The sequence below is a fragment of the Triticum aestivum genome, chromosome 6B (assembly GCF_018294505.1).
Source record: "Triticum aestivum cultivar Chinese Spring chromosome 6B, IWGSC CS RefSeq v2.1, whole genome shotgun sequence".
NCBI classification, from domain to species: domain Eukaryota; kingdom Viridiplantae; phylum Streptophyta; class Magnoliopsida; order Poales; family Poaceae; genus Triticum; species Triticum aestivum.
The window spans coordinates 684,887,537-684,911,181 of NC_057810.1; positions in this window are offsets into that span (position 1 = coordinate 684,887,537).

Genomic DNA, 23,645 nt, shown 5'->3' on the forward strand with positions numbered 1-23,645 from the left:
CAGGACTACTAGAGTGGTGGTCACGGAGGTGGACGATGACAATTTTGAGCCAAATGCGCCCGAGGAAGTGCGCTCGTGCTATGTCAATCAAATTGGCTGCATCATACGGACAACTGCCACCATCAACGATGAGAAACTACAGAAGATAGATAATATGAGGCCCTCCCTCCGAAAGAAGTTCCACCAGATATTCTTGTTCCCGGGCCAGAATGAAAAGGATTATGAAGATCTAGATAAGGACCCGGCAATGAAGAAGATAAACAAACATGCCATGACCATGTTTAGCGACGCGTTGGCCGCCTGGAAAACAAGGGTGAAAGCAAGGATCATCGACAAGGAACCCTACTCCGAGATTGTAAAGGATAATCCAACAATCATGGAAGAGTAGTTTCAAATATTCAAGGAGGCTAGCGAGGCTGAAGCTGCCAAAAAAAGTCTAAGTACATGAAGGGGCTTCAAGAGAGGAACATTGTGAGCCACCACCTCGGAAGCCGTGGTTACAGCGGAAAGAGGTCCAAATGGGCCAAGGAGGACACGGAATCCGCGAGTCTAGGCATCCCAGACCCCTTGGCGGAGTTCACCGCCCAGTAGGAGCGTGACGTCCTCAGGGCCCGACACCATTGGGACCCAGTGAACAAGCTTTACGAGACAAACCCGGTCACGATAGAGTTCATGAGACTGCTGGTAATTTTAGTTTTTGATCAATTCCACTGCACACATTAATCATATTTGTAAACGATCCTTGTGCCTTTTGCAGAGAGAGCAGCACAAGATTACGGCCGAAAGTGACTCGCCGTCTGAGGCATTGGCGAGGCCCAAGTGGGACACTCCATTCAACCGGGCATTGAACATATTGAAACGACTCCCGGTGGATACTCGACTGTCGTATGGACGCGTGCACGGTGTCGGAGATGGCGCCACGTGGAAGAAGTACTACCGTGAGACCACGGAGGAGAGAAAGGAAAGACGGAGGTTAACTGAAGAAAACATCGACAAGAAGGTTGAGATTGCGGTTGAGAAGAAATCATCTCAGACAGTCGCAACAGCGGTAGCTGCCACAAAACAGGTGGTTGTAGATATATCTACTTCCTTGGTTCAGGCCGTTTTCACTTGGACCAAGCAAAATCCAAAAAAAATGTAGCGGACTTTCCCCTTGTTGACTTCTTGGGGAGTAGCTCGACTAGCGTTGCACCAGCACCTGCTCCCGCACCGGCTCCCGCACCTCCTCCCGCACCAGCTCGCGCACCGGACGTTCTCGGCGGTGCTTCGTCTTTGGCTGAGCTCGACGCCCTCGCGGTATCTGCCACACCGGCCCCCTTCAATAAATGTATAATCTCCCGTTTTCGTTGCCTTTCGGATGTCTCACGTCGCAGACTTTTCTTTGCAAGCCGACGAAACCCCGTGCACCATATTGTACACCATCGGCGAACAGAAGGTGGACGTGGGGAAGGCGACGATAATGGAGCCGAAGGAACAATTGTTCCACAGCCGGCCGATCCCCCCGAATGTCTTCAAGGTTTCCGTGGCCAGTGTCAAACTGGGCCATGAGAATTTGCCTCTTCTGATACTAGTGGGGGATGACAACGAGACCCTGCGGTGGCTTGGTGATTTTTGCAATGGGTGGGTCCTATTGTGTCCAAAGAGTCTGCTTCGTCTGGAGGCGGCCGGGAGCACACCCACGAGCACGCAGCCTCAGCAAGGTATGAACATCAACACCCCACCTACCCAATTAGCATCGGGTGTCGGGTTGGGTGATAGAGGACTTGGTAAGGAGGAGGCTCCATTAGTTGCTGATGACGTCGCCGTGGATGAGGATGAGGATGACGATGTGATACGTCTCCAACGTATCTATAATTTTTGATTGTTCCATGCTATTATATTACCCGTTTTGGATGTTTATGTGCTTTATTATACACTTTTATATTACTTTTGGGACTAACCTACTAACCGGAGGCCCAGCCCATATTGATGTTTTATTGCCTGTTTCAGTATTTCGAAGAAAAGGAATATCAAACGGAGTCCAAACGGAATGAAACCTTCGGGAGCGTGATTTTTAGGAAGAATATGATCCGGGAGACTCGGAGTTCACGTCAGAAGATCCTCGAGGAGGCCACGAGATAGGGGGCGCCCTACCCTCTCATGGGCCCCTCGAGGCTCCCCCGACCGACTTCTTTCGCCTATATAAGCCTACGTACCCTAAAAACATCCACGGAGGAGATAGATCGGGACTTCCGCCGCCGCAAGCCTCTGTAGCCACCAAAAACCTCTCGGGAGCCCGTTCCGGCACCCTGCCGGAGAGGGGGATCCCTCACCGGTGGCCATCTTCATCATCCCGGTGCTCTCCATGACGAGGAGGGAGTAGTTCACCCTCGGGGCTGAGGGTATGTACCAGTAGCTATGTGTTTGATCTCTCTCTCGTGTTCTTTCTATGGCACGATCTTGATGTATCACGAGCTTTGCTATTATAGTTGGATCTTATGATGTTTCTCCCCCTCTACTCTCTTGTATTGGATTGAATTTTCCCTTTGAAGTTGTCTTATCGGATTGAGTCTTTAAGGATTTGAGAACACTTGATGTATATCTTGCCGTGCTTATCTGTGGTGACAATGGGATATCATGTGCCACTTGATGTATGTTTTGGTGACCAACTTGCGGGTTCCACCCATGAATCTATGCATAGGGGTTGGCACACGTTTTCGTCTTGACTCTCCGGTAGAAACTTTGGGGCACTCTTTGAAGTACTTTGTGTTGGTTGAATAGATGAATCTGAGATTGTGTGATGAATATCGTATAATCATGCCCACGGATACTTGAGGTGACAATGGAGTATCTAGGTGACATTAGGGTTTTGGTTGATTTGTGTCTGAAGGTGTTATTCTAGTCTGAACTCTATGATAGATTGAGTGGAAAGAATAACTTCATGTTATTTTACTACGAACTCTTGAATAGATAGAATAGAAAGGATAACTTTGTGGTGGTTTCGTACCCTACCATAATCTCTTCGTTTGTTCTCTGCTATTACTGTCTTTGGAGTGACTCTTTGTTGCATGTTGAGGGATTGTTATATGATCTATCTATGTTATTATTGTGGAGAGAACTTGCACTAGTGAAAGTATGAACCCTATGCCTTGTTTCCTATCATTGCAATACCATTTACGCTCACTTTTATCCCTTGCTACCTTGCTGTTTTTATTATTTCAGATTACAAATACCTTTATCTACTATCCATATTGCACTTGTATCACCATATCTTCACCGAACTAGTGCACCTATACAAATTACCATTGTATTGGGTGTGTTGGGGACACGAGAGACTCTTAGTTATTTGGTTGCAGGGTTGTTTGAGACAGATCATCTTCATCCCACGCCTCCCACGGATTGATAAACCTTAGGTCATCCACTTGAGGGAAATTTGCTATTGTCCTACAAACCTGCGCACTTGCAGGCCCAACAACGTCTACAAGAAGAAGGTTGTGTAGCAGACATCAAGCTCTTTTCTGGCGCCGTTGCCGGGGAGGTGAGTGCTTGAAGGTATATCTTTAGATCTTGCAATCAAATCTTTTTGTTTCTTGTTTTATTACTAGTTTAGTTTGTAAAAGAAAACTAAAAAATGGAGTTAAGTTTGTCTCATACACTTCAACTTTTTAATATTTTTCGTGAGTATGATGGAAAGGAAAATTGTGCTCAAGTGTTAGAAGAAGAATGCATTAAAATGCTTGGTACTAAATCTTTGAATGATGAGCATGATTGCAATGTTGTTAGTATGAACTCTTTGAATATCCATACTACTAACGATGATTGCACTAGTTATGATGAAAATGTCTCTTATAAGCATGTTGATTTTTGTGGATTAGATTGGGTTTGCATAGATACACCAAATAGAGAAGATAGATATTGCAAGAGGCATAAGTATTTAGAAACTAAAAGGTTGCAAGAAAGTCTTGATGTTTGTGCTAAACAATTCAATATTTTTCGCGCTCCTTGTGAACTTTGCAATGAACGTGGTCATTTAAATCTCCAATGCAAATTGTTTCATGATCGAATCGTGTCCAAAAATTGTGATAACTTGATTACCCTTGGGCAATATAAAGAGCTTAGTCTTCTTTTGGGGTTTGAAGACATGAAATGTATAACTGAGGGTATTCCAAAATTTAATGTTGACAGATTTCTTGATTTTGATCTGGAGAATATTTATATATATTGTGCAATGGACTGCATTGGAAATCCTTATATTGCCAATTACATAAAGAAAAGAAAGAAAATAGAAGATGATGAGAATACTAATGAAAGGGAAGAGACTTCCCAATATCCTCCTATTATTTCTTATGATGAATCAGGTAACGAGGAGGAGCTTTCTATTCAACGAATCTCGTCAATAAGGAGCTCAAAGAGGAAGGTTGAACCCACACATAATGTGAAGAAGAAAAAGAAAAGAAGGAGGAACAAAGGTAGAAAGGTATCCCTCCCAAATGATGTTGATAATTGCTATACTATTGGTGCTATCCATATTTTAATGATGAGTATGAAATATTTGAGAATATATTTGCTGAAATTAATGTTTGTCCCAAGCTTGGGGATGCTACGTTTAATGAAGATGATATTTTTAGCCTCCCAAGTCTTGATATGCAAAGTTGTTATGATGATAGCATGCCTTGTACCTATGATGATTATATTGATGAAAGTGGGTTTGGAAGAGTGTCAACTTTAGGAAGTAGTGATCCCACTATTTTGGATGATGTTGAATTTTATTGTGATGAATACGAAAGTGGATTTGGAAGAGTGTCAACTTTATTTAGTGATTCCACTATCTTGGGAGAGGTTTCAATCGATTATAATGAGAACGAAGTTGCTACTTATGATGATTATTGTGATAAAACTTATGCTATAAAAAGTAGTGATGATTATATTTATAAAACTTGTCATTATTATGATTACTCTTTTTCTGAACATTACTCTTTTAATGTGGAAACAATTTTTAGTGTTCAAGTTCTTATGATACTCCCACTATTCATGAGAAGAAATTTGCTTATGTGGAGAGTAGTAAATTTTCTATGCTTGTAGATCATGAAAAGAATGTTTTAGGTTCTGGTTATAATGTTGAATTCATTCATGATGCTACTGAAAGTTATTATGAGGGAGGAACATATGCTTGTTGGAATTGCAATAATATCAAGATTCTTCTCTATGTGCTTAAAGTTTTGAAGCTATGCTTGTTTTGCCTTCATATGCTAGTTGATTATTGTTCCCATAAGTTGTTTGCTCACAAAATCCCTATGCATAGGAAGTGGGTTAGGCTTAAATGTGCTATTCATATTCTTCATGATGCTCTCTTTATGCTTCAATTCTTATCTTTTATGTGAGCATCATTGTCATCATCATGCTTAGCTAAAAAGGCATTAAAGAAAAGTGCTTGTTGGGAGACAACCCAATATTTACACTTACTGTTTTTTTGTGTCCAGATGATTATGCTACTGTAGTAATCATGTTTTATAGCTTTTGTTTCAATAAAGTGCCAAGTAGAACCTTTGGGAAGACTTGGGTGAAGTCTTTATGATCTTGCTGTAAAAACAGAAACTTTAGCGCTCACAAGAATAGCTTCCATTTTTGAATGGAAAGTGCTTTTTGGTTGATTCTTTTTGAATATGATTAATAGACAAATTCCTCAGGTCCAGAAATTTATTTCAGAATTGTTTGAGTTCCATAAGTATATGTTTGATACAGATTACTACAGACTGTTCTGTTTTTGACAGATTCTGTTTTCTATGTGTTGTTTGCTTATTTTGATGAATCTATGAGTAGTATCGGAAGGTATGAACCATAGAGAAGTTGGAATACAGTAGGTTTAGCACCAATATGAATTTATAATGAGTTCATTACAGTACCTAAGTGGTGATTTATTTTATTACACTAACGGAGCTTACGAGTTTTGTGTTGAGTTTTGTGTGGTTGAAGTTTTCAAGTTTTGGGTAAAGATTCGATGGACTATGGAATAAGGAGTGGCAAGAGCCTCATCTTGGGGATTCCAAAGGAATCCCAAGGTAATATTCATGGACAACCAAGAGCCTAATCTTGGGGATGCCCTGGAAGGCATCCCCTCTTTCGTCTTCCTTCATCGGTAACTTTACTTGGAGCTATATTTTTATTCACCACATGATATGTGTTTTGCTTGGAGCGTCATTTTCTTTTATTAGTAATTGCTTTCTGTTATTTAGAATAATTTTTTTCATCTATAGTTTCAATAAAAAAGTCAAGGGTAGCCTTTACCATGCTTATTTTGCTTGTATACATGTTGCTGTTTGAAAACAGAAAGTTTACCTCTGTTGAAAAAATTCCCTAGAGAAGTAAGAGAATGGTATAATGTTGAATGTTCTTGAATATTGAGCTCTGATAAATCTTCTACAGTGGGAATTTTTTGTCATATTTTTTGGAGTTAGGGAAGTATTGATACTCTTGCATTCTTTACAGACTATACTGTTTTGGCATATTTCTGTTATGGTTGCATTGTTTGCATATGTTTGCTTGTTTAATGATTCTATTTGAGGATAGGAGTATTAAGTATGAAGAGGCATTTAGTATGCAATGTTGAATAATAATTTAAGTGATTTGTTACAGTAGAAAATGATAATGTTTTGCATTGGTTTATACTAACCTATGTCACGAGTTCTTGTTGAGGTTGTTGTGAATGAAGCTTTTTGATAAAAAGAGAAACCATGATATGAGAGGAATTAAGGAGACATAAAAACTCAAGCTTGGGGATGCCCAAGGCACCGAAATATAATATTTCAAGAAGTCTCAAGCATCTAAGCTTGGGGATGCCCCGGTAGGCATCCCACCTTTCTTCTTCAACAACTATCGGTTAGTATCGGTTGAGTCTAAGTTTTTGCTTCTTCACATGAGTTGTGCTATCTTTGCATTGTCATTTTATTTTGTTTTTCTTGCTGTTTGAATACAATACCAAGATCTGAAATTCTTAAATGTTAGAGAGTCTTCACATGGTTGCACAATTATTTGACTACTCATTGATCTTCACTTATATCTTTCAGAGCAGTTTGTCATTTGGTCTAGTGCTTCACTTATATATTTTAGAGCATGGCGATGGATTAATTTTGAAGAAATTGCTAGTCTCTCATGCTTCACTTATATTACTTTGAGAGTCTTTTAGAACATCATGGTATTTTCTATGGTTACAAATTTGGTCCTAGAATGATGAGCATCCAAGTTGGGTATAATAAAAATTATCATAGGAAGTGAATTGGATGCTATGATCAGTTTGTTGCTTGATAATTGTTTTGATATATAAAGGTAGTAATGTTAGGGTCATGTTAGTGGATAATTATGAAATTGAGAAATACTTTTGTTGAACTTGGCAAGTCCCGTAGCATGCACGTATGGTAAAAGTTCTGTGACAAATTTGTTGCATGAGGTGCTCTTTTGATTGTCTTCCTTATGAGTGGAAGTCGGGGACGAGTGAGGGTCTTTTCCTACCAATCTATCCCTCTTGGGGCATGCGTAGTAGTACTTTGCTTCGAGGGCTAAGTAGACTTTTGCAATAAGTATATTAGTTCTTTATAACTAATGTGAGTCCATGGATATATGCACACTCATCGTTCCACTTTGCTAGCCTCTCTTATTACCGCGCAACTTTCGCCGGTATTGAACCCATTATTTACCTTCCGTAAAACAGCCACCATACCTACCTATTATGGCATTTCCATAGCCATTCCGATATATATTGCCATGCAACTTTCCACCGTTCCGTTTATTATGACATGTTTCATCATTGTCATACTGCTCTTTGCATGATCATGTAGTTGAAAACGTATTTGTGGCAAGGCCACCTTCATAATTTTCATACATGACGCTCTTGATTCATTGCATATCCCGGTACACCGCCGGAGGCATATATATAGAGTCATATTATGTTCTAGCTTTGAGTTGTAACTCTTGAGTTGTAAATCCATAAAAGTGTGATGATCTTCATTATTAGAGCATTGTCTCGGTGAGGAAACGATGATGAAGACTATGATTCCCCCACAAGTCGGGATGAGACTTCAGACTTTACAGAAAGAAAAAAAGGGAGAAAAAAGAGAGAAAGGCCAAAAAGAAAAGAAAAAAAGAGGCCAAAGAAAAAGAAAAAAAAGAGAAAAATAAAAAAGAAAGAAAAAAAAGGAAATAATAAAATGAGAGAAAAAGAGAGAAGGGACAATGCTACTATCTCTTTTTCCACACTTGTGCTTCAAAGTAGCACCATGATCTTCATGATAGAGAGTCTCCTATGTTGTCACTTTCATATACTAGTGGGAATTTTTCATTATAGAACTTGGCTTGTATATTCAAATGATGGGCTTCCTCAAAATGCCCTAGGTCTTCGTGAGCAAGCGAGTTGGATGCACACCCACTTAGTTATTTTTGTTGAGCTTTCATATATTTATAGCTCTAGTGCATCCGTTGCATGGCAATCCCTACTCACTCACATTGATATCTATTGATGGGCATCTCCATAGCCCGTTGATACGCCTAGTTGATGTGAGACTATCTCCTCCCTCTTTTTGTCCTCACAACCACCACCTTTTACCACCTTAGTGCTATGTCCATGGCTTACGCTCATGTATTGCATAAGAGTTGAAAAAGCTGACGCGCGTTAAAAAGTATGAAACAATTGCTCGGCTCGTCATCGGGATTGTGCATGATGGGAGTATTTTGTGTAATGAAAATCAAGCATGGCCTAACTATATGAGTTTGTAGGGATAAGCTTTCTTTGGCTATGCTATTTTGATAAGCATTATTATTTTTATGTTTTATAAGCTTTTATCTTGAATCATTTGGATCTGAACATTCATGCCACAATAAAGAAAATTACATTGAGAATTATGCTAGGTAGCATTCCACATCAAAAATTCAGTTTTTATCATTTACGTACCTACTCGAGGACGAGCAGGAATTAAGCTTGGGGATGCTTGATACGTCTCCAATGTATCTATAATTTTTTATTGTTCCATGCTATTATATTACCCGATTTGGATGTTTATGGACTTTATTATACACTTTTATATTACTTTTGGGACTAACCTACTAACCGGAGGCCCAGCCCATATTGTTGTTTTATTGCTTGTTTCAGTATTTTGAAGAAAAAGAATATCAAACGGAGTCCAAACGGAATGAAACATTCGGGAGCGTGATTTTTAGGAAGAATATGATCCGGGAGACTTGGAGTTCATGTCGGAATATCCTCGAGGAGGCCACGAGATAGGGGGGTGCGCCCACCCCCTTGGGCGCCCCTACCGTCTCGTGGGCCCCTCGAGGCTCCCCCGACCAACTTATTTCGCCTATATAAGCCTACGTACCACAAAAACATCCACGGAGGAGATAGATCAGGAGTTTCGCCGCCGCAAGCCTCTATAGCCACCAAAAACCTCTTGGGAGCCCGTTCCGGCACCCTGCCGGAGGGGGGGGATCCCTCACCGGTGGCTATCTTCATCATCCCGGCGCTCTCCATGACGAGGAGGGAGTAGTTCACCCTCGGGGCTGAGGGTATGTACCAGTAGCTATGTATTTGATCTCTCTCTCTCTCTCTCGTGTTCTCTCTATGGCACGATCTTGATGTATCGCGAGCTTTGCTATTATAGTTGGATCTTATGATGTTTCTCCCCCTCTACTCTCTTGTAATGGATTGAGTTTTCCCTTTGAAGTTGTCTTATCGGATTGAGTCTTTAAGGATTTGAGAACACTTGATTTATGTCTTGTCGTGCTTATCTTTGGTGACAATTGGATATCATGTGCCACTTGATATATGTTTTGGTGACCAACTTGCGGGTTCCACCCATGAATCTATGCATAGGGGTTGGCACACATTTTCGTCTTGACTCTCCGGTAGAAACTTTGGGGCACTCTTTGAAGTACTTTGTGTTGGTTGAATAGATGAATCTGAGATTGTGTGATGCATATCGTATAATCATGCCCACGGATACTTGAGGTGACAATGGAGCATCTAGGTGACATTAGGGTTTTGGTTGATTTGTGTCTGAAGGTGTTATTCTAGTATGAACTCTATGATAGATTGAGCAGAAAGAATAGCTTCATGTTATTTTACTACGAACTCTTGAATAGATAGAATAGAAAGGATAACTTTGTGGTGGTTTCGTACCCTACCATAATCTCTTCATTTGTTCTCTGCTATTAGTGTCTTTGGAGTGACTCTTTGTTGCATGTTGAGGGATTGTTATATGATCTATCTATGTTATTATTGTTGAGAGAACTAGCACTAGTGAAAGTATGAACCCTATGCCTTGTTTCCTATCATTGCAATACCGTTTACGCTCACTTTTATCGCTTGCTACCTTGTTGTTTTTATTATTTCAGATTACAAATACCTTTATCTACTATCCATATTGCACTTGTATCACCATCTCTTCGCCGAACTAGTGCACATATACAAATTACCATTGTAATGGGTGTGTTGGGGACACAAGAGACTCTTTGTTATTTGGTTGCAGGGTTGTTTGAGAGAGACCATCTTCATCCTACGCCTCCCACGGATTGATAAACCTTAGGTCATCCACTTGAGGGAAATTTTCTACTTTCCTATAAACTTGTGCACTTGCAGGCCCAACAACGTCTACAAGAAGAAGGTTATGTAGCAGACATCACGATGGCACTAAACAGTTTCTCTATACTGGCACCTACTCACGGCCTGAGCGTCATGATTCGGTGCCTGAATTTCCGTCTCCGGAGACTTAACGTATTATGGACGACCTTCCGGTAGTAAAGAAGTCTAGGAAGAGAGCGAGGAAAGGCAAAAAAGCTGATTCTATGATCCAGCCACCTCAGCAGCCTCGGCTTCAGGACTGTATAGATATCCCCGATGCAGATAAATGGCATATCCCCGGTTAACCAATCCTACCTGAAAGAGCGCTTGGGGCCAAATTTGGCGATCTAAGGAGACTTCATGATGATGTGATGCGGATAGAGAAATGCCTCATCGCCTCGAAAGATCCGGGATACCCAATCTACATGGTTAACGTTCCGCGACAAATGTTGTACGTCGACTGCTTCCCCGCGGATAAGTTCTTCCTTCGATTCGATTACATATTCGACATGTTTCACGTGAAGAAGCTATATTTTATGTTTGTCCGCCTTTATGCCTTGCACATGAACTACATCATCGGGGTTGAGCAGATACCTCATATCTGTGTCGCTGACCTGTACTACATGCACGAGGGCTTCTTGGGAGTCTGCGCAAAGCACTATGAATACGCGCGGGAATACATCGTTAGTTTCATGCTCGCCAATAAGGACAAGGAGGCTATTCTCATGCCTTATCATCCCGTGTAAGTCATCCACGCGGCTATCCTTCCTTCGATTTCAATCATTCATTTGCATGGTGGAGGCTAATTAACAGCGGGCGCGCCGTCCTCATCATCCTCTACCCCCGATACTCCCACGCTCTTTACTTGGACTCATCGAAGAACATTCACAAAAAGGATTACACCCACATCAAGGATGTTCTCGACAGTGCTATGTTTTACTACAAAACACGGGGTGAAGAGGTCAAGGACAAGAAGAGAAGGGGCGGCAGGCTCGCCTTCAGCCATAAGACCGACTTCTGCTGCATCCAGCAACCGAGTGATTCTCTTAATGATGGATTCTATGTCCTACACCACATGCTGGAGTACAAACGGGATCACCAGAACCTTCACATGTCACCTAGATCCGGCAATGCCCATATTCTGCAATGGGCAAAGGACGTAGGACATATCGAGGATCATCGACTTCGAGCTGAGTTCTATAACATCCAACGCGAACTTGCCCAAATCATCATGAAGGAGGTAGTTGGAAAAACAGGGATGTTCTACGGAGAAGGACAAATGCCACGGGAAGACGTCCGAACATGGGTAGCCTCTCAGCGTCTCGACATGAAGCCTTTCACTAAGCTCAGGGACTATCTCCCTGACATGGATGGATGGCACGACATGTTGGAGTGATTGTCGATATATGACAATGTGTCCGTTTAGTCCATACTTTCTGTATGACAAAACTTTGAGTTATGCACGGCAAAACTTTATTTGTGATGTAATTAAACTGTCCTCCTCCTCGACTAGCGAAGATCACTCTAGTTAGGGCATTTTGGGTACGATGAACTTTGTTATTTATGCTTATGATATGTTGTTTCTATTTTTTACAAGTCTGTCTCTTTTTGTTGCTCAACTATATATGTTGCATATCATTGACTCATGTGATGATGCAGGTGCATAGATCATCGATGGTGAAGAAGTGCTACGCCAGGAGTATATATACGACGAGTGGTCGGAGTGTCAGGCCCAGGTGTACCGGTTTCCGGTTTCCGAGCGACTGGCAGTAGTTAGTTTAGGTTCACGCTAATGCGAGAGAGGGATACGAACTCATGTACTGCATAGTTCTGCTCTCATTCAAGGTGATAGCTCTTCTCGCGTATATCATTGTTTAGATGGATGACGATGTATTTGCAAGTAATCGAGACTTGTATCGCTATTTTCAAGATGATGACGAGAGCCACTTTGTGTTGGATGATCATTATGATGATGACATGATTTGATGAGACTAGTTGTATGTATATGCTATGATTACATTTGCATGTGTATGATATGCTAAAGATTATTGTATAAAGCCTATTCAAATACAAAAAAATTATGTAGGAAAGAAATAGTAAAACTAGTAGTAGCGAGGGGAAAAAATTAGCAATAGCGCCGCCTTACCAGTAGCCCGTCCCTGTAAAAAGCGCTGTAGATAATATCAGTAGAGCTCTTCTCGAAAGCGCCCTACAGCTATCCATGTATAGCTATAGCGTGGGATGACAGGCGCTACTGTTATATGTTAGCTGGAGCGCCTTACCAGTAGCGCATAGTCCCGCGCTACTGATAGGCCTAAAACCCGCGCTGCTACTAGGCTTTTCCCTGGTAGTATACCCACTGACTATCAGCAATGGGATAAATTATACCTGCCTCAAGGAGCTTTAGTATTTCCTTTCTTACCACTTCTTTCATCTTATGATTTAACCGTCGTTGGTGATCAATAACTGGTTTGGCGTCTTCCCCCAATTTTATTTTGTGTTGGCATAAAGTGGGACTAATGCCCTTAATATCATCAAGAGTATATCCAATAGCAGCATGTTGCTTCTTCAGAGTTTTCAATAACCTTTCCTCTTCCTGCTCTGGAAGGTTAGCACTAATAATAATAGGATATATCTTCTTTTCATCAAGATAAGCATATTTAAGAGTATGAGGTAATGGTTTAAGCTCAAACACGGGATCACCCTTGGGTGGTGAAGGATCCCCTAGGATTTCAACAGGCAAGATGTGTTTCAAAATAGGACCCTGTTCAAAGAATAATTCATCTATTTCCCTTCTTTCATTCATAAACATATCATTTTCATGGTCTAGTAAATATTGTTCTAAAGGATCATTAGGAGGTACGGCAATAGAAGTAAGACCAATAATTTCATCCTTACTAGGCAATTATTTATCATGGGGTTGTCTACGGAACTTAGCAAAACTAAACTCATGAGACATATCCCCCAAACCAATTAACAACATCCTTTTCACAATCTATCTTAGCATTGACAGTGTTCAAGAAGGGTCTACCAAATATGATGCGACAAAACTCATCTTGTGGGGAACCAAGAGCAAGAAAATCAGCAGGATATTTAACTTTCCCACACAAGACTTCGACATCTCTAACAATGCCAATTGGTGAAATAGTATCTCTATTGGCAAGCTGAATTGTAACATCAATATCTTCTATCTCAGCAGGTGCAATGTCATGCATAATTTCTTCATGTAAAGAATGAGGTATTGCACTAGCACTAGCACCCATATCACACAAGACATGATAACAATGATCTCCTATTTTAACAGAAATAACACGCATGCCTACAACGGGTCTATGTTTCTTAGCATTGGGTCTAGCAATTCTAGCAGCTGCACCACAGAAATAAATAACATGCCCATCAATATTATCGGCCAAGAGATATTTAACCATAGAAATACTAGGTTCAACTTTAATTTGCTAAGGTGGTGTATATGTTCTAGTATTACTCTTACGAACCATAGTTCAAGCTTTAGCATGATCTTTTATCCTAACAGGGAAAGGTGGTTTCTCAATATAAGTGGAAGGAACAATAGGATCATTATAAGTGATAATCTTTTCTTCAATTGTAATAGGTGCAACTACTTTTACTTCAGTGGGAGGATTATATTTAAACCACTTCTCTTTAGGGAGATCAACATGAGTAGCAAATGATTCACAAAAAGAAGCTACTATCTCAGACTCAAGTCCATATTTAGTGCTAAATCCACGAAAAGCATCGGTATCCATAAAATATTTAACACAATTAAACTTAGGTGTCATACCTCTTCAGAGTTGCATTTAATTCTTTCCAATAAATCCCATTTGAATTCAATAGTCTTCATCATAAAAGACCCAACACAAGAAGTATCGAGCATGGAGCAATTGTTGAGAGAAAGCCGAGCATAAATTTTTTGAATAATCATTTCTCTCGAGAGCTCATGATAGGGGCATGAATATAACATTGACTTAAGCCTCCCCCAAGCTTGAGCGATGCTTTCTCCTTTGCGAGGCCAAAAATTATATATATAATTACGATCACGATGAACAAGATGCATAGGATAAAACTTCTAGTGAAATTCCAATTTCAATCGTTTATAGTCCCAGGATCCCATATCATCACATAGCCTATACCATGTCAATGCATCTCCCTTAAAAGATAAAGGGAAGACCTTCTTCTTGATAACATCACCCGACATACCTGCAAGCTTAAATAATCCACAAACTTCATCCACATAGATTAGGTGTAAATCGGGATGCAATGTTCCATCTCCTACAAAGGGATTAGCTAGCAGTTTCTCAACCATACCCAAAGGAATTTCAAAGTAAACATTTTCAGTAGGTTCAGTAGGTTGAGGAGCAACTCTTTGCTCTACTGGTCGGGGCGAAGATACCCCGAACAAGCCCCTCAAAGGATTATGTTCCATAGTAACAACTGACAGTAATTTTCAGCACACTATATAAATGTTTCCTTACCAAGTTCCACTTACCAAAGGCGCTTCACTCCCCGGCAACAGTGCCAGAAAAGATTCTTGATGAGCCACATGTGTAGGGGATCTATTGTAGTCCTTTCTATAAGTAAGTGTGTCGAACCCAACAAGGAGCAGAAGGAAATGACAAGCGGTTTTCTGTAAGGTATTCTCTGCAAGCACTGAAATTGTAGGTAACAGATAGTTTTGTGATAAGATAATTTGTAACGGGTAACAAGAAATGAAAGTAAATAAGGTGCAGCAAGGTGGACCAATCCTTTTTGTAGCAAAGGACAAGCCTGGACAAGTTCTTATAATGAGAAAAGTGCTCCCGAGGACACATGGGAATTATCGTCAAGCTAGTTTCCATCACGCTCATATGATTCACGTTCGTTACTTTGATAATTTGATATGTGGGTGGACCGGTGCTTGGGTACTGCCCTTTCTTGGACAAGCATCCCACTCATGATTAACCCCTATTGCAAGCATCCGCAACTACAAAAGAAGTATTAAGGTAAACCTAACCATAGCATGAAACATATGGATCCAAATCAGCCCCTTACGAAGCGACACATAAACTAGGGTTTAAGCTTCTGTTACTCTAGCAACCCATCATCTTCTTATTACTTCCCAATGCCTTCCTCTGGGCCCAAATAATGGGGAAGTGTCATGTAGTCGACTTTCACATAACACCACTAGAGGAGAGACAACATACATCTCATCAAAATATCGAATGAATACCAAATTCACATGACTACTAATTGCAAGACTTCTCCCACGTCCTCAGGAACAAACGTAACTACTCACAAAGCATATTCATGTTCATAACCAGAGGGGTATTAATATGCATTAAGGATCTGAACATATGATCTTCCACCAAATAAACCAACTAGCATCAACTACAAGGAGTAATCAACACTACTAGCAATCCACAGGTACCAATCTGAGGTTTTGGTACAAAGATTGGATACAAGAGATGAACTAGGGTTTGAGGGGAGATGGTGTTGGTGAAGATGTTGATGGAGATTGATCGCCTCCCGATGAGAGGGTCATTGGTGATGACGATGGTGATGATTTCCCCCTCCCGGAGGGAAGTTTCCCCGACAGAATAACTTTGCCGGAGCCCTAGATTGGTTCCTCCAAGGTTCTGCCTCGTGGCAGAGGAGTTTCGTCCTGTAAGCTTGCTTATGATTTTTTTCCAGGGTAAAAGACTTCGTGTAGCCGAAGATGAGCACCAGAGGGCTGCCAAGTGGCCCACGAGGCAAGGGGTGCGCCCCCACCCTCGTGGATGGTGGGTGGCCCCCCTCAGGTATTTCTTCCACTCAATATTTTTTATTAATCCCCAAAATGACTTTCGTGGAGTTTCAGGACTTTTGGAGCTGTGCAGAATAGGTCTCCAATATTTGCTCCTTTTCCAGCCCATAATCCCAGCTGCTGGCATTCTCCCTCTTTATGTAAACCTTGTAAAATAAGAGAGAATAGGCATAAGTATTGTGACATAACGTGTAATAACAGTCCATAATGCAATAAATATCGATATAAATGCATGATGCAAAATGGACATATCACCGACCATGGGTTGAACTTGGGGGCGACGGGCTCAACGGCGTAGACATCGCGGAGTGCGCGCTTGCACTCCCACTTTAGGATATGAGTGATGTAGATCATGTTCACTATTTTGATCTCCGGTGGGAATTTCTTCTGTCCCCCGTGTTCGGCTTGCGAGGTTCATCCTCGTCTTCGCTCTGAGGTCCCTTCCCGTTGTGTTAGGCGTTGAGTTTGCCGGCCTGCTTGAAGACCCAACATTCTCTGTTGGTATGATTGGCTCGTTTATAGGGAGTGCTGTGGATCGGGCAGGGCCTGTCTAGGATTTTGTCCAGGTTGGATGGACTCTCCTCATTGCCTTTAAATGGCTTCTTCCGTTGACCGGTTCTTGAGCCCCTGAATCCGGTGTTTACTGCTGTATTGTCTGGGCTTTCTTCATTATTATGACGTTTGTTTTTATTGCGTCATGGTTTTCCATTGCCATCCCTGACCTTAGAGGTGCCGGGATCACTGATGCTGCTACGGGCTAACTAGTTGTCTTCGCCCGCGCAAAAGTGGGTCATGAGTGTAGTTACGGCGGCCATTATCCTTGGCTTTTCCTGGCCGAGGTGTCTGGCCAGCCATTCATCTGGACACTGTGTTTGAAGGCCGCTAAGGCTTCGGCGTCCGGACAGTCGACAATTTGGTTCTGCTTAGTGAGAAACTTGTTCCAAAGCTTACGGTCTGATTCTCCGGGTCGTTGGATTATGTGATTTAGATCGTCTGCATCCGGAGTCCAGACATAGGTCCCTTGGAAATTGGCCCGGAAAGCATCCTCAAGTTCTTCCTAGCTTCTGATGGAGTTTTCGAGGAGGCTTTTCAGCCAGTGCCGAGCTGGTCCCTTTGGCTTGAGGGGTAAATATTTAATGGTGTGGAGATCATCTCCGCGAGCCATGTGGATGTGAAGAATAAAGTCTTCTATCCAAACCGCGGGGTCCGTTGTTCCGTCATATGCCTCGATGTTTACAGGTTTGAATCCTTCTGGAAAATCGTGTTCCAGCACCTCATCGATGAAGCACAGGGGGTGTGCCGCACTCTTGTATCTGGATGTGTCGTGGATTGGGTTCGATGGTTGTAATGTTCGGTGTTGGTTCCAAGCTGGTAAATGGCGGGCATGTTTTGTCTCATAATAGTGATCCCGTGTAGGAGCACGTTCTCTACATCCATAGATGGACCTGGTTTTGCCAGCTTTTTTGTCCAGGTCCTCACGTAGATCGTGTTTCTGGTCCTGGGCCATAGCCTTCCTTCGTTTGCAGGGAGGGGGCGCGGGCTTGTGTACGACATTGCTAGCCGCTCTATCGCGACCGTGAGGTGGTCGGTCCGGCCAGTCGGCCATATTGTTTTTTGGTGGTATAGGCGTGATAGCCTCGTCATCGAATTCGGGCAGCAGGTTACGTTTAGGATAGCTCTTTGTTTGGCGATTACCGTCGTGTTTTTCCTCAGCGTCTAGCACTTCGTTCCATCTGTCATCGAGCGTATTCTGTACGGCTTTAAGCTGCTGCTTCTGCTTTTTCAGGCTCCTTGCAGTGGCGATAAGCCTTTGGTGGAGGCGTTCTTGTTCTAATGGTTCTTCTGGGATGACGAACTCGTCGTCGCCCAGGCTGATCTCCTCTTCAGAGACAGGTTGGTAATTGTTGTCTTTGGCGTCGCTGTGTTCGGACAGCATCTCCAGACTGTGTTCTCCGTCCTCTTGCACGCCCTGCTCCAATGCTGGGTCTGCGGGGTCTTCGGCTTGGTTCAAATTACCATAATCGTCCGTGACAATGTTGTTGTTTTTCCTTTTGCCGGATCAAGGTCGGTATTTGGGATGCCAGCGTTTAGGAGGTTCATCGACAGGCATGCTGTTATCGTTGTTGGCCTCGTTCTCCTTTGGTGTGTCCACCATGTATATATCGTATGACGATGTAGCTGTCCACTGCACTAAAGGTGGTGGTTTTTGTGCCTGCTCTTCTCCTGCATCGTCGTCCATACCGTCGATGTCTTCGGAGCCGTAATTGAGCATGTCGGTTAAATACTCGACAGTGGTAATGAAGTGGGTGGTGGGTGGGGAATGAAGCTCTTCGTCATGCGCTTCCCACCCAAGCCGGACATAGTTCGGATGAGAGCCCCCCCCCCCCCGACAAGGAGAGGGACTTCAATGAGTTTAACACGTCGCCAAGAGGCGAGTGTTGGAAGATGTCGATGGAGCTGAACTTCGAGACCGGCGCCCAATCTAGTTCGATGGACGCGGATGCACGTGGTCCGGAGCCCGTAGCCGGAGACGAGTCCGAGGTTCCGATAACACAAGCCCAACCTGATGTTGGGTCTATGTGCAGCTCGAGCATCGCTGAGTCTGCGGCCTCCGTGGCGGGGTTGAGCTTCCCGTCTTCGAACGACGCAGCCCGCTCCGGCTCTGGGGCCAGGGCGGTCACAGGCTCTATCTCCTATGTGTGGCCATATGACAGATCTAGGTCATGTTCATCGTGGTGGCCGAGGACAGCCATCACAGGCTCGAATCCGTCAAAGATCAAGTCTCCGTGGATATCGGCCACAAAATTTAGGCTTCCAAATCTGACTTGGTGGTCAGGGGCATAGCTATCGATCTGCTCTAGATGACCAAGCGAGTTGGCCCGCGGTGTGAAGCTGCCGAATACGAAGATCTGTCCTGGGAGGAAGATCTCCCCCCTGGACTGCATTCTTGTAGACGATTCATGGAGCCATCAAGCCTATCTTCGATGACACAGCGGAACTCTCAATGAAAGCAACAATGTCGGTGTCAAAACCGGCGGATCTCGGGTAGGGGGTCTCGAACTGTGCATCTAAGGCTAATGGTAACATGAGGCGGGGGACACAATGTCTACCCAGGTTCGGGCCCTCTCTATGGAGGTAATACCCTACTGTTGGGGAACGTAGTGATTTCAAAAAGTTCCTATGCACATGCAAGATCATGGTGATGCATAGAAACCAGAGGGGAGAGTGTCGTCCAGTACCCTCGTAGACTGTAAGTGAAAGTGTTATGACAACGCGGTTGATGTAGTCATACGTCTTCACGATCCGACCGATCCAAGTACCGAATGAACGGCACCTCTGAGTTTAGCACACGTTCAGCTCGATGATGTCCCGCGAACTCTGATCTAGCAGAGCTTCACGGGAGAGTTCCGTCAGCACGACGGCGTGATGACCGTGATGATGTTGCTACCGACGCGGGACTTCACCTAAGCACCGTTACGATATGACCGAGGTGGAATATGGTGGAAGGGAGCTGAGGGAGTCCTGGATTAGGGGGTGTCTGGATGGCCGGACTATGACCTTTGGCCGGACTCCCGGACTATGAAGATACAAGATTGAAGACTTTCCTTGGCGTGGAAGGCAAGCTTGGCGATACGATATGAAGATCTCCTCCCATTGTAACCGACTCTGTGAAACCCTAGCCCTCTCCGGTGTCTATATAAACCGGAGAGTTTTAGTCATACCATAGGCTAGCTTCTAGGGTTTAGCCTCTCTGATCTCTTGGTCCAACTCTTGTACTACCCATACCATCAATATTAATCAAGCAGGAGTAGGGTTTTACCTCCATCGAGAGGGCCCGAACCTAGGTAAAAACATTGTGTCCCTTGTCTCCTGTTACCATCCGCCTAGACGCACAGTTCGGGACCCCCTACCCGAGATCCGCCGGTTTTGACTCCGACATTGGTGCTTTCATTGAGAGTTCCTCTGTGTCGTCACCTTTAGGCCCGATGTCTTCTTCGATCAACCACGACGCGGTCCAGGGTGAGACTTTTCTCCCCGGACAGATCTTCGTATTCGGCGGCTTCGCACTGCGGGCCAATTCGCTTGGCCATCTGGAGCAGATCGAAAGCTACGCCCCTCGCCATCAGGTTAGGTTTGGAAGCTTAAACTACGCGGCCGACATCCGCGGGGACTTGATATTCGACGGATTCGAGCTACGGCCGAGCGCGCCGCACTGTTACGATGGGCATGATCTAGCTCTACCGCCGGACAGCACCCAGAGCGCCGCTCAGGTGTCCGCTCTGACCATTAGCTCGGAGCCGACTGCGCCAGTCAGGGACGGACGGTTGGACGCCGCCCCAGGATCCGCAATCTCTATGGCGATAGAGCCGAATACCAGCCTAGTCCTTTGTGAGGCCTATGACTCCAAGGTGCCGGACTCCGTTCCAGACTCCGAATCTTCGGCAGCCCTTCTGATCTAACCCGATTGGGCTCCAATCATGGAGTTCACCGCCGCGGACGTCTTTCAGCACTCGCCCTTTGGCGATATCCTGAATTCACTAAAGTCTCTCTCTTTGTCAGGAGAGCCCTTGTTGGACTATGGTCAGCAAGGTTGGGATACGGACAATGAAGAAATTCGAAACCCACCCACCACCCACTTCGTAGCCACTGTCGACGACCTAACTGACATGCTCGACTTCGACTCCGAAGACATCGACGGTATGGACGCCGACGAAGGAGACGACCAAGAACGAGCACCTATAGGGCACTGGAAAGCCACCTCGTCATATGACATATACATGGTGGACACCCCCAAAGCAGGGGATGGTGATCAAAAAATTGAGGACGACCCCTCCAAGAAGCAACCCAAGCGCCGACGTCAGCGGCGCCGCTCTAAATCCCGCCAAAGCAAAAATGGCGAGTCCGGCACTGGAGACAACAACATTCAGCGCAGGAGGACGGAGGAGCCAGCCCTCATGACAGAGCGGCAGACAGGGAGGTCGAGGACGACAATTATATGCCTCCCTCTGAAGACGAGGAAAGCCTCGACGACAATGAATTCGTCATGCTAGAGGATCCCATCGAACAAGAGCGTTTCAAATGCAGGCTTATGGCCACGGCAAGCAGCCTCAAGAAAAAACAGCAGTAGCTTAGAGCTGGCCAAGACTTGCTAGCCGACAGATGGACTGAAGTCCTGGCGGCGGAAGAGTATAAACTCGAACGCCCCTCCAAGAGCTACCCAAAGCGCAGGCTGCTACCCCAACTAGAGGAGGAAGCAACTAAACCTACATCACCAGGCTACGATGCGCCCGATAGGCCACCCCGTGGCCGCGACAGAGAAGCCTTTCAGCCCTCAACTCAAGCCACACCCCGGCGCCGCTCCAAAAATACCAGATCACGGGGAAACGCAGCAGACCTGCGAGACATATTGGAGGATAATACAAGATCGATCTACGGATCGCGTGGGCGCCCCACGTCACCTGACGATAACCGTCACGCCGGATATGATAAATACGGCCAGGCCGAACACAACAGACAAAGCTCATCCAAGCTACGTCGCGATATAGCCCAGTACAGGGGCACCGCACACCCACTATGCTTCACAGATGAAGTAATGGATCATCAAATCCCCGAGGGTTTTAAACCCGTAAACATCGAGGCACAACAGATCTTGCGGTATGGATCGAGGATTATCTCCTTCATCTCCACATGGCCCGTGCTGATGATCTACACGCCATCAAATACCTCCCACTCAAGCTTAAAGGACCAGCTCGGCATTGGCTTAACAGCCTACTAGCAGAGTCAATTAGTTGCTTCGAGGACCTGGAATCCGCATTCCTTGACAACTTCCAGGGCACTTATGTGCGACCACCAGACGCCGATGACCTAAGCCACATAATCCAGCAGCCAGAGGAATCAGCCAGACAATTCTGGACACGGTTCCTAACCAAGAAAAATCAAATAGTCGACTGTCCGGACGCAGAGGCCCTTGCAGCCTTCAAGCACAACATCCGAGACGAATGGCTTGCCCGGCACCTAGGGCAGGAAAAGCCGAAATCTATAGCAGCCCTCACGACACTCATGACCTGCTTTTGCGCGGGAGAAGATAGCTGGCTAGCTCGTAGCAATAACATAACCAAGAGCCCTGGCAATTCGGATACCAAGGACAACAACGGCAGGTCACGTCGCAACAAGCACAAGCGCCGCATTAACGGCGACAATACTGAGGATACGGCAGTTAATGCCGGATTCAGAGGCTCTAAACCTGGTCAGCAGAAGAAGCCATTCAAAAGAAACCCTCCGGGCCCATCCAGTTTAGACCGGATACTCGATCGCTCGTGCCAGATACACGACACCCCCGAACAACCAGCCAACTACACCAACAGGGATTGTTGGGTGTTCAAGCAGGCAGGCAAGTTAAGTGCCGAAACCAGAGACAAAGGGCTGCATAGCAATGACGAGGAGGAGCCCCGGCCGCCAAACAACAGAGGACAGATGGGCTTCCCCCCACAAGTGCGGACGGTGAACATGATATACGCAACCCATATCCTCAAAAGGGAGCGGAAGCGTGCTCTCAAGGACATCTATGCGTTGGAGCCAGTCGCCCCAAAGTTCAACCCATGGTCCTCCTGCCCGATCACTTTTGATCAAAGGGACCACCCCACTAGCATTCTTCACGGCGGATTCGCCGCATTGGTCCTAGACCCAATCATTGACGGATTTCACCTCACTAGAGTCCTCATGGACGGCGGCAGCAGCCTGAACCTGCTTTATCAGGATACAGTGCGAAAAATGGGTATAGATCCCTCAAGGATTAAACCCACAAAGACAACCTTTAAAGGCGTCATACCAGGTGTAGAAGCCAGCTGTACAGGCTCGGTTACACTCGAAGTGGTCTTCGGATCCCCGGATAATTTCCGAAGCAAAGAGTTAATCTTCGACATAGTCCCATTCCGCAATGGCTATCACGCCCTGCTCGGACGAACCGCATTCGCAAAATTCAATGCAGTGCCGCACTACGCATATCTCAAGCTCAAGATGCCAGGCCCTCGCGGAGTCATTACGGTAAATGGAAACACCGAACGCTCTCTCCGAACGGACGAGCACACGGCGGCCCTGGCGGTGGAAGTACAAAGTAGCCTCTCAAGGCAATTCTCCAATCCGGGTGTTAAACGTCCGGACAACGTCAAGCGCGCCCGAAGTAACCTACAACAAAACCGGCTGGCATGTTCCGAGCAAGCATAGCAGTGCGGCCCCAACCCCAGCCCTCGCCAGACGGCGATA